Here is a 13,321-nt window from a genome sequence, read left to right as displayed (position 1 = left end):
GCAAGGTCACATGACTGTACAGGGAATAATACACAGGTGAAACAGCAGGTGGCACTCGAGCACCACACACGCACACACACACACACACACACTCACACACACTCACTCACACACACACAGAGACACAGACATCACGTGTACCCACTACATTTATACCCAGTGAATACAGTGAGAACTCAGATGTCTGAGTCAATATTCACTTCTGTTTTTCACAAGACAAACGTCAGGAGTGTGTGTGTGTGTGTGTGTGTGTGTGTGTCTGTGGGTGTGTGCGTGGTTAATAACTGTGTGTTCTGTGCCACCAAAATTTTATTCAGTTACCAGCAAAAAAATCTGATTATATCAACATTAAATATGAGTTTATTAACAGATAGACATAAAGACAGACATAAAGACAGACATAAAGACAGAAAGACAAACACACAGACAGACAGACATAAAGACATAAAGACAAACATAAAGACATAAAGACAGACAGACAGACAGACATAAAGACATAAAGACAAACATAAAGACATAAAGACAGACAGACAGACAGACAGACATAAAGACATAAAGACAAACATAAAGACATAAAGACAGACAGACAGACAGACAGACATAAAGACATAAAGACATAAAGACAAACATAAAGACATAAAGACAGACAGACAGACAGACATAAAGACATAAAGACAAACATAAAGACAGACAGACATAAAGACATAAAGACATAAAGACAAACATAAAGACATAAAGACAGACAGACAGACAGACATAAAGACATAAAGACAAACATAAAGACAGACAGACATAAAGACATAAAGACAAACATAAAGACATAAAGACAGACAGACAGACAGACATAAAGACATAAAGACAAACATAAAGACAGACAGACATAAAGACATAAAGACAAACATAAAGACATAAAGACAGACAGACAGACAGACAGACAGACAAACATGAAGACAAACATAAAGACATAAAGACAGACAGACAGACAGACAGACAGACATAAAGACAAACATAAAGACAGACAGACATAAAGACATAAAGACAAACATAAAGACATAAAGACAGACAGACAGACAGACAGACAGACAGACAGACAAACATGAAGACAAACATAAAGACATAAAGACAGACAGACAGACAGACAGACAGACATAAAGACATAAAGACAAACATAAAGACAGACAGACATAAAGACATAAAGACAAACATAAAGACATAAAGACATAAAGACAAACATAAAGACATAAAGACATAAAGACAAACATAAAGACATAAAGACAGACAGACATAAAGACAGACAAACATAAAGACAAACATAAAGACAGACAGACAGACAGACAGACAAACATAAAGACATAAAGACATAAAGACAAACATAAAGACATAAAGACAAACATAAAGACAAACATAAAGACATAAAGACAAACATAAAGACAGAAAGACAAACACACAGACATAAAGACAGACAGACAGACAGACAGACATAAAGACATAAAGACAAACATAAAGACATAAAGACATAAAGACAGACAGACAGACAGACAGACAGACAGACATAAAGACATAAAGACAGACAGACAGACAAACATAAAGACATAAAGACAAACATAAAGACATAAAGACATAAAGACAGACAGACAGACAGACAGACAAACATAAAGACATAAAGACAGACAGACAGACAAACATAAAGACATAAAGACAAACATAAAGACATAAAGACATAAAGACAGACAGACAGACAGACAGACAAACATAAAGACATAAAGACAAACATAAAGACATAAAGACATAAAGACAGACAGACAGACAGACAGACAAACATAAAGACATAAAGACAGACAGACAGACAAACATAAAGACATAAAGACAAACATAAAGACATAAAGACATAAAGACAGACAGACAGACAGACAGACAAACATAAAGACATAAAGACAGACAGACAGACAAACATAAAGACATAAAGACAAACATAAAGACATAAAGACATAAAGACAGACAGACAGACAGACAGACAAACATAAAGACATAAAGACAGACAGACAGACAAACATAAAGACATAAAGACAAACATAAAGACATAAAGACATAAAGACATAAAGACAGACAGACAGACAGACAGACAAACATAAAGACATAAAGACAGACAGACAGACAAACATAAAGACATAAAGACAAACATAAAGACATAAAGACAAACATAAAGACATAAAGACATAAAGACAGACAGACAGACAGACAGACAAACATAAAGACATAAAGACAGACAGACAGACAGACAGACAGACAGACAAACATAAAGACATAAAGACATAAAGACAAACATAAAGACAGACAGACATAAAGACAAACATAAAGACATAAAGACAGACAGACATAAAGACATAAAGACAGACAGACAGACAAACATAAAGACATAAAGACAAACATAAAGACATAAAGACATAAAGACAAACATAAAGACATAAAGACATAAAGACAAACATAAAGACATAAAGACAAACATAAAGACATAAAGACAGACAGACAGACAGACAGACAGACAGACAAACATAAAGACATAAAGACATAAAGACAAACATAAAGACAGACAGACATAAAGACAAACATAAAGACATAAAGACAGACAGACATAAAGACATAAAGACAGACAGACAGACAAACATAAAGACATAAAGACAAACATAAAGACATAAAGACATAAAGACAAACATAAAGACATAAAGACATAAAGACAAACATAAAGACATAAAGACAAACATAAAGACATAAAGACATAAAGACAAACATAAAGACATAAAGACAAACATAAAGACATAAAGACATAAAGACAAACATAAAGACAGGTACATAGGGATAGATAGATAAATAGATAGATAGATAGATAGATAGATAGGTGAACAGTGTAGTGTATTATATTACACTATAACACACACACACACACACACGCACACACACACACACACACACACACACACACACGCACACACAGTAGCCACCAGTAAAGCAAACAAAAGGCTCTGTGTCACAGCCAGCGAGGCGGCTAGCCTCAGGGCTAACAGTGCTGAGATTGGGCTGAGGATAATCAATCACACACTCTCACACTCAGAATAATAAATGACTAAATAATGCATTTTTAACGTTTATGTTTCCTCTCAGAGGTGTGTGTGTGTGTGTGTGTGCAGGATGGTTGTGTCTCACTCACACACACACACACACACACACACACTCATCTATTAGCAAGAGCGTGACCCATTGAAGCTGATTATTTTCCTATAACAGCACATCTCCGAGTCCTTAAACACCTCAAACACCACAGCAATTTACCAACAATTACAAGGTGCGTGTGTGTGTGTGTGTGTGTGTGTGTGTGTGTGATAAATCAGACTGTCCTGCTGTCCTGCTGTGATGCAGATGGTCACATGTGATGAACTGATTCGGACATGGCATCTCCAACACGCGATGACATCATACCGTATGTTTCATTCACACCACAAACACTGATATAACACACGGTCTACATGTGGATCTTAATTCCTGCTTAATGCAGATAGACAGACAGGTAGATAGACAGACAGACAGGTAGATAGATAGATAGATAGACAGACAGACAGGTAGATAGATAGATAGATAGACAGACAGACAGGTAGATAGATAGATAGATAGATAGATAAAGAAGAAGAAGTCAGTATGTTGTATCAGCCAATAAGAACACAGATATAAGTAATGAATGAAGGACTGATATACTGCAGAAATATCACACCAAAAAGAACACAATGTCCCTGTTAGTGTGTGTGTGTGTGTGTGTGTGTGTGTGTGTGTGTTCGCATCATATTACATTGATGTTAGATTGGGTAGAGGTTCGTGACTTGCTGTTTTGAGTTAAAACCACTTCCTGTTTCCCCTGAACAATCTGTACTATGTGTGAAGTCTGTTGTTGTTGTTGTCGTCTTTTACTTTCAAACACACACACACACACACACACACACACAGTTTAAGTACAAGTATGTGTAAATACATAAACTGTGTTTGCATGAATGATGTACAGTATGTGTAAAACATATAGTAGGTGTAGTATATAATATATAATGTGTTCTGTACATCTACAATATATCTATATCTATCTATCTATCTATCTATTTATATAGTCATATATATTTTATATACTATACATTATATATTTCATGCTATCCATCCATACACTATATACATGTATATGTACACATACGTAAACTATTTATACTTTAAATGTACTATACAAATTATACATTATATACTATGCATACAGTATGTCTTACATATATATATATACTATATACTACATACTGTACATCATACATGCAAACATACTTTGTATACTGTACTGTTGACGTAGTGTTGAACTCAGGACAGTGATAGAGATAGACAGAGAGTGCCACCTGGTGGACATGATGAGAACAGAGCGATAACTCTGTGTGCGTGTGTGAAAGAGAGAGAGAGAGAGAGAGAGAGAGAAACAGACAGATAGATGGTGTTTTATTATTATTATTATTATTATTATTATTATTATTATTATTATTATTAGTTTTGTTTCAGCAGTGAAAAATTGTGACTGATATATCCTGAAGGTGGAGCTGTACTGACCTGACAGAGAAAGAGAAGGAGAGAAGGAGAGAGGGAATAAAGAGAGAGAGAGAGAGAGATTTTGACTTTTTAGATGCCTTTAATGCATCAGTTTTGCATATTTACATATTTACATTAAAACCCTCTTCTCTCCCCCTGTTCTCAGCTCTGCTATATAACCTCAGCAGTGTTTCTCAGTATGTTCCTGTGTGAGCTTCGTGTCTCTCTCACGCTCCTGCTGCTGGTTTGCAGTGTCACTGACAGCTTCAGTGTGGACATTGAGGCTGATGTTGCTTCCAGTGCCTTCACCTGCAGTGTCCTCGGGTTTAGCGCTAGCACTCGCTCTGGTGTCTGCGATGTTAACTGGCGTAACGTCCGCGTTGGTCCGCGTTGTTGGAAGAAGTAGTAGACTCTGTGTTAGCGGGACTGTTGTGTTCATCACTGACTTCTTCCATCTCTGGCTCCAGTGTCACTGTTTTTTGAGCTGCTCACTCTGGGCTCAAGCTCCCCAGTGTTCTCCCCGCTGACTTTATCCACACTTCTGCTCCTGTAACCCTTGAAACTTGAAACATCTCAAGTGTTCAGTTGTAGCAAACACTTTGTAGTTGCTGACTCCATGTTTGCATTTAAAGTTTACATCCAGGGACTCATCTTGGCTGGTTAGGAACATTAAAACGTGTCTGTAGAAAGATAAAACATGCTTCACTGTGGAGTTTTTGCAGCCGAGTGGAATTGTTTTTGTGGCGCTGGTGAACTTTCTGAAGTGGGCCAGCTCCTTCATTATAAATTCAACTTCTATGAGTGATGGATGGATCACTATTATTATCATTTCTGTCGAACTCTACTACTTGCGATTCAGTGTTTCTGTATTTAATTCAGACGTCAGTAAATATATCTGTATTTCAGCCCTATTCTCTCTCTCTCTGTCTATCCCTCTCTCTGTGCTATCTGTTTTTCTGTTTATCTGTCTATCAGATGGACAGAAAGACAGACAAATACATAGATAGATAGACAGATAGATAGATAGATAGATAGATAGACACACACATACAGGCCAATAGACAGAACGACATACTGACAGATAGGCAGATAGACAGATACACAAACAAATGGATATATGAATAGACAGAAAGATAGATGGATAAACAGAAAAACAGACAAATAGAGAGACAGACAGATAGAGAGAATAAGAGATAGGTGTATAGATAGACAAATAGACAGATAAATAGATAGGCAGCTACACGGATTAACAGACAGACAGACAGATATCATTTGTGAAATTATTTACAAATAAAAATGTAACAGTTGTGAGTGCATAAGTATTCACCCCCTGTCTGTGTGAAGCCTCTAAATTAGTTCAGGTTTGTTTTCTAACAGAAGTTGCATAATTAGTTGAATGCATTCGACTTGTGTGTGATTAAAGTGTCCCGTGACCTTGATATAAATGTTCCTGTTCCTGGAAGAACTCAGAGTTTGTTAGAGAACGTACCTAAACGAACACTGTCATGAAGATCAAGGAGCTATCAGGACAAAGTTCTGGAAAAGTATCAGTCAGGGCTTGGTTATATAAAAAAAAATCTTAAAAATATCTCAAAAAAAAAGCACAATTAAACAGTTATTAGAACACCATTCCCTCTGTGAAGCACGGTGGTGGTAGCATCATGTTATGCAGAAGCTTTTCATCAGCAGGGAAACTGGTCAGCGATGAGTGTGCGATGGATGGAGACAAATCAAAGATAATCGTAGAAGAAAACCTGTTTCAGTTTGTGAGATATTTGAGGTTGGGGTCAGAGTTTCGTCTTCCAACAGGGTAATGACGCTAATCACACTGCCGTAGCTACACGGGAGAATGTCCCAGTCAAAGCCCACACCTCAATCTGATTCAGAATCTGTGACAAGATGTGAAAATTGCTGTTCACCAGCAACGTTCTCCATCTGACAGATCCAGAGTGATTCTACCAAGAAGAACAAACAAGAACATCAGGATCCAGATGTGCAAAGCAGCTAGAGACAAAAGATCAGCAGATGGAATAAATAAACAAAAATACATTTTTACAGAAATACAAAATACACATTTCTATTTTCAGTTTATTTTTAAAATGTAATTTTATTACTTTTATTTGTTTATTTATTTATTTGACTTTATAAATAAATAAAAAATACATAATACAACAGCATAATATTTTCTCTCTCTCTTTTTTTAACTATTTAATTTAACTTTTTTTTTTAAAATATATATTTTTTTGAATATGACTATTATTCCTTCTCTTTTTTCTGTCCCTCTCTTAGAATAGAGCAGCGGTTCCCAAACATTTTGAGTAAACAATTGAGAATGGACATTATAAATTTTCTGCCTTGAGCACTCCTAATTTCTTTAACTGTATAATATAGTGTTAGAGACTACTGCAACATTAGAACATTTTATTACATCAGTAACGTACGTATGCGTAACGTAAGTGTTGTGCTGTTATAGGAAACTAATCCACGCCGGGGTGGTGCGATTCGCCCCAACGCCGAGCAGAGGAGTCTGCTTTATAGCTTCCGCGTGATTTCGCGTGCACGTGCAGAAGCAGCGGCGTCGTTCTTCACACGCTGTATATCTTACGTAAATGCGGAAGTGGCGTTCGTGAGTCGATACGTCAGAGCCAGAACATCCCGGTCCATCAGGTTTACATGTCGAACTCCAGAATGTTTATCGATTTCACGCACAGCGACGTTAAACACATTGCCGAGCTCTGTGTCTCTTAAAACCTTCCCGCTGTCGTCGTGATTGTTGTCATGATCTGCAGCTCAGATCGAAAACTCTGAACCATTTCATTCCACTGTCCCTCACACCATCTCTCTCCATCATCCTTCCCCTTTTCCCCTCCCTAGAGGGAATAAATAAATAAAAATGCATAATATTTTTTCAATATTCTATTTATACTGTATGTATATTGCCAACAAAGCGAACAGAAGCAAACTAGTGAGAAAAGAGTACAGAGAGAAACATAGCTAACTTCTGAGTGAAAATAAATTAGCAAGCAAAAGCGATAATAAAAAGACAATGACCAATGAGTGAGGGAAGATAATTAGCAAAAAAGTGCACACTAGTGAACAAAAAACTAATGGAGAGAACACTAATTAGTGTGTGAACACAAACTAGCGAGCAAAAATTCAACCAGTGAGTGAAAGCTAACTAGCAAACAAAATACAGAGAGAAAGCAAATGAACCTCAACCAGGTAATAAAAGACAATTAGCAAACAATGACCAAGTGAGTCAGTGAAAGTATACTGTTTAGAAAAAATTAAAAGTCAGTGAAAGCAAACTAGCAAGTGACAATTTTTACAATTGTGAGAAAGCAAGCTAATAAATGAAAATAAGCAAAATAATTAGCAAAATAAGACAACAAAGAAAAACTAGCGAGCAAGTAAGTGAGCGCTAATTATCATAAATGAAATTAAACTAGCAAGAGAACTTTTTATCTTATGGCGCAACTAATCAAAGTTTGTCAAATATATCTAGAAGAGAACAAAATGCAGTTGATAAAGTAAAAGAATTTTAAAAAATATATATTATTAGCTTTATATGTGAGCTGGAGTGAATTGTGGGTAAACACAAGCTTCTGTGACATGATAAAATGAGTAAGGTTCCAATAAGTGCTAATAATAAAGAGAGCTAGCGAGTTCCAGATGGATTTATCAGAGCTGAGGGACGAGATGAAACAGCGACAGTCTTGGTGATTGTACATCAGATTAGATTTTAGTGACGGCCACATGAGACGGAGCCGTGTTGTTTTTATCTTCTGTGATGATTATTAACGGCAGCTCTGGCGTTTTCGCCCTCGGGTGGATTGCTGATGCATTATGTCTCTGACACAATTTGCCGTTTGGTCCACGTCTTCTTCCAGATCCGTTTTTATTTCCCAGAAATGAGTGAAATAAAGTGTGATTGTGTGGAGGCGAGACCCTCGGCACGGCGGGCTAAACGATCGTTCGGTGTTGTTATTTACAAACAGGACGGAACGTGGCGACTGAATGAAGCCATTCGTCTCTCTTAATGCAGCGTTGTCAGGGAGACGTGTTCGTACAAATCGAGGCTGATAGAAAGTACGGCTAAGGTTCCACTTACACTTAATCACCGGGAACACACTTTTATCTGAACTGACTGAGTCTGATCCGTTCATACGGCTGAGCCGGGACAGATTAAGGGAACAGTGATACCTCTCGAAGTACCCTTATCCACTAAACAGGGTTTTCAATCCATTACATCATCACATGTAGAAGAGCTAACTAGCAAGCAAACATGAAAAAGATATTAGCAAACAACGACCAATCAGTGAGTGACGGTAATCAGGGACTGAGTTCGGACTAGTGAACAAAACCAGTAGTGAGCGAATGCTAATTACACTAACCACTGAATGACAGTACACTGGCTAGCAAAACCAAAAGAGAAAGCTGAAAAACAAATGCAAACTAATGAGTGAAAATTCAAACGGTGAGATAAAAGCTAACTAGCAAACAAAAGAAGACTACAGAGATAAAGAAAATGAATGCCAACCAGATAATAATAAGGTAATTAGCAAGCAAAAGCCAAGTAAGCTAGTCAGCAAAGGCAAATTAGCTTGTGAGCAAATGGATACATACTAGTTAGCAAAACCAAAAAAAGCTAGTAAAAGCTGTTAAACGAAAGCAACTAGTGAGCAAAAAAAAATAAATAATCATCCAGTGAGTGAAACTTAAACTTAATAAGTGAAAGTAAATCACCAAAAGCTAACTAGCAAACAAATGCAAACTAGTTATTAAAAGAAGACTACAGAGAGAAACTAGCAAACAAAGCTAGCTATGGAATGAACATAAACTAGCAAGCAAACTCTAAATGGCAAATAAAAGGTACTTAGCAAACCGTGGCTAATGAATGAGTGAAGGGTAACGAGCGTGCAAAACTCTGTCATAACCAAAACACTGATTCAAACACTGAGAGATGAGTGAATCTCTGTCATAACCGAATGAGTCACTGATTCAAACACTGAGAGACGAGCGAGTCTCTGTCATAACCGAATGAGTCACTGATTCAAACACTGAGAGACGAGCGAGTCTCGGTCATGATCGAATGAGTCACTGATTCAAACACTGAGAGACGAGCGAATCTCTGTCATAACCGAATGAGTCACTGATTCAAACACTGAGAGACGAGCGAGTCTCTGTCATAACCGAATGAGTCACTGATTCAAACGCTGAGAGATGAGTGAATCTCGGTCATGACCGAATGAGTCACTGATTCAAACGCTGAGAGATGAGTGAATCTCAGTCATGATCGAATGAGTCACTGATTCAAACACTGAGAGACGAGCGAGTCTCGGTCATGACCGAATGAGTCACTGATTCAAACACTGAGAGACGAGCGAGTCTCTGTCATAACCGAATGAGTCACTGATTCAAACACTGAGAGACGAGCGAGTCTCTGTCATAACCGAATGAGTCACTGATTCAAACACTGAGAGACGAGCGAGTCTCGGTCATGATCGAATGAGTCACTGATTCAAACACTGAGAGACGAGCGAATCTCTGTCATAACCGAATGAGTCACTGATTCAAACACTGAGAGACGAGCGAGTCTCTGTCATAACCGAATGAGTCACTGATTCAAACGCTGAGAGATGAGTGAATCTCGGTCATGACCGAATGAGTCACTGATTCAAACGCTGAGAGATGAGTGAATCTCAGTCATGATCGAATGAGTCACTGATTCAAACACTGAGAGACGAGCGAGTCTCGGTCATGACCGAATGAGTCACTGATTCAAACACTGAGAGACGAGCGAGTCTCTGTCATAACCGAATGAGTCACTGATTCAAACACTGAGAGACGAGCGAGTCTCTGTCATAACCGAATGAGTCACTGATTCAAACACTGAGAGACGAGCGAGTCTCGGTCATGATCGAATGAGTCACTGATTCAAACACTGAGAGACGAGCGAATCTCTGTCATAACCGAATGAGTCACTGATTCAAACACTGAGAGACGAGCGAGTCTCTGTCATAACCGAATGAGTCACTGATTCAAACACTGAGAGACGAGCGAGTCTCTGTCATAACCGAATGAGTCACTGATTCAAACACTGAGAGATGAGTGAATCTCAGTCATGATCGAATGAGTCACTGATTCAAACACTGAGAGACGAGCGAGTCTCGGTCATGACCGAATGAGTCACTCATTCAAACACTGAGAGACGAGCGAGTCTCGGTCATGATCGAATGAGTCACTGATTCAAACACTGAGAGACGAGCGAGTCTCGGTCATAACCGAATGAGTCACTGATTCAAACACTGAGAGATGAGTGAATCTCGGTCATGACCGAATGAGTCACTGATTCAAACGCTGAGAGACGAGTGAATCTCGGTCATAACCGAATGAGTCACTGATTCAAACACTGAGAGATGAGTGAATCTCGGTCATGACCGAATGAGTCACTGATTCAAACGCTGAGAGATGAGTGAATCTCAGTCATGATCGAATGAGTCACTGATTCAAACACTGAGAGACGAGCGAGTCTCAGTCATAACCGAATGAGTCACTGATTCAAACACTGAGAGACGAGCGAGTCTCTGTCATAACCGAATGAGTCACTGATTCAAACACTGAGAGATGAGTGAATCTCGGTCATGACCGAATGAGTCACTGATTCAAACGCTGAGAGACGAGCGAGTCTCGGTCATGACCGAATGAGTCACTCATTCAAACACTGAGAGACGAGTGAATCTCGGTCATGACCGAATGAGTCACTCATTCAAACACTGAGAGATGAGTGAATCTCGGTCATAACTGAATGAGTCACTGATTCAAACACTGAGGGATGAGCGAGTCTCGGTCATGACCGAATGAGTCACTGATTCAAACACTGAGAGACGAGCGAATCTCGGTCATAACCGAATGAGTCACTGATTCAAACACTGAGGGATGAGTGAATCTCGGTCATAACCGAATGAGTCACTCATTCAAACACTGAGGGATGAGCGAGTCTCATCCACGACCGAATGAGTCACTGATTCAAACACTGAGAGACGAGCGAGTCTCAGTCATGATCGAATGAGTCACTGATTCAAACGTTGAGAGATGAGTGAATCTCGGTCATGATCGAATGAGTCACTGACTCAAACACTGAGAAATGAGCGAATCTTGGTCATGATCGAATGAGTCACTGATTCAAACACTGAGAAATGAGCGAGACTGGGTCATGACCGAATGAGTCACTGATTCAAACACTGATCCACTGAATGAGAGAGGAGTTAATCACAGTCATGACTAAAAGACTCAGTGACTCAAATACTGATCTGCTAAACAAGAATGAAGTGAAACTAAAGTCATGAATAAGATTCATTGATCCATAAACTCTGATCCACGGAATGATAGATGAGCGAATCTTGATCATGACTAATGAAAGAGAGAGAAGCAAATTTCAGTCATGACTAAACTGATCCACTGAATAAGAGTGAATCTTCATCATGATCAAAAGATTCACTGATTCACTGACCTACTGAATGAAAGATGAGTCAATCCTGGACTAAAAGACTAAAAGATTCACTGATTCAAACACCGACTCACTGATTCTCTTAACCTCATACATAGGTTAGCCACCTAACTAGTCAATATATTCTGTTTATATATTTTTAATACATGTAGAGAGCAGGTTTATTCTGATAAAAATGTATTAAAGCTCCATAATTTTCACATGCAAAGGAATCTGGAGCACTGCCAGAATCTATAATCATATCTTTTTTGGGTTTGACAACATATTTTACCAAAGGAAGGAAGCATAATTAGCGTTAGCATTATCACCGTGTCTCCTGTTCGGTGTGTTACAATTACAAATTGTTCACAGTTGTATTATTGATTTGTGTAATTTTTTTTCAGAGCTAATCTCCAAACCTCCTCCTCCTCCTCCTCCTCCTCACATCTCCTTCTGTAATGGCGATGTTACGGTCGGCTTGTTATTGACTGCAGCACAAAAGGACGATGACACAGCAAGAATAATGTGAAAGAATTGAAGATTAAAGTATTACAAAGAGTACGCACAGGCATGACAGGATTGTCGAGGCAAACCAAGTTACATTCTTTAAAGAAAGTGTGGCACAAAACAAGCGTGTCGATCCTGAAAAGGAGAAAGCTTTTCAGAAAAACCAAACCACTCGACTGGAGCTCAGCTCTAACTGACCTCTCTCAGGGCTTTTCTTTATAACCTCACTTTTCTTTAAGACCTGCAATATCACGGCACACCAGCTGGGGGCGCAAGAGGTAACAGGAGTCAAGTAAACAATCTGAGTTGTTTGCAGGGGCCTGGCATGTGAGGGGCCCTCGAAGATCCTGAAATTATTATTATTATTATTACTATTTCACAATTGTGAAATTGTGCATGTACCACATCTGTCCTAATTCTCTGTTTGTTCCTCACCTGTTTGACAAGTCAGAGACATACCTGTATACATACGCGCAATTTGCATGATTTGATTGGTTGTCTAGGAGCGACTCCAAACGCTTATTGGCTGTGAGGGAGAGCGGACTCAGCGGAGAGAAGAGGTCATCTGAGTATGATGATTTTTCCAGTCACGACACACACGATTTCCAAACAACATCAGGATATCAGAAAGGAAAAGAGAAGTAGGAGAAGAAAAAGAAACAAAGTGATGGGAAGCAGTTCACAAATTTCTTTCCATAAAGAGAGAACAAAATGGTTGGAGGC

The sequence above is a fragment of the Pangasianodon hypophthalmus genome, chromosome 5 (genome assembly GCF_027358585.1).
Source record: "Pangasianodon hypophthalmus isolate fPanHyp1 chromosome 5, fPanHyp1.pri, whole genome shotgun sequence".
Lineage (NCBI taxonomy): Eukaryota > Metazoa > Chordata > Actinopteri > Siluriformes > Pangasiidae > Pangasianodon > Pangasianodon hypophthalmus.
Note: the sequence above shows the minus strand (reverse complement) of the source record.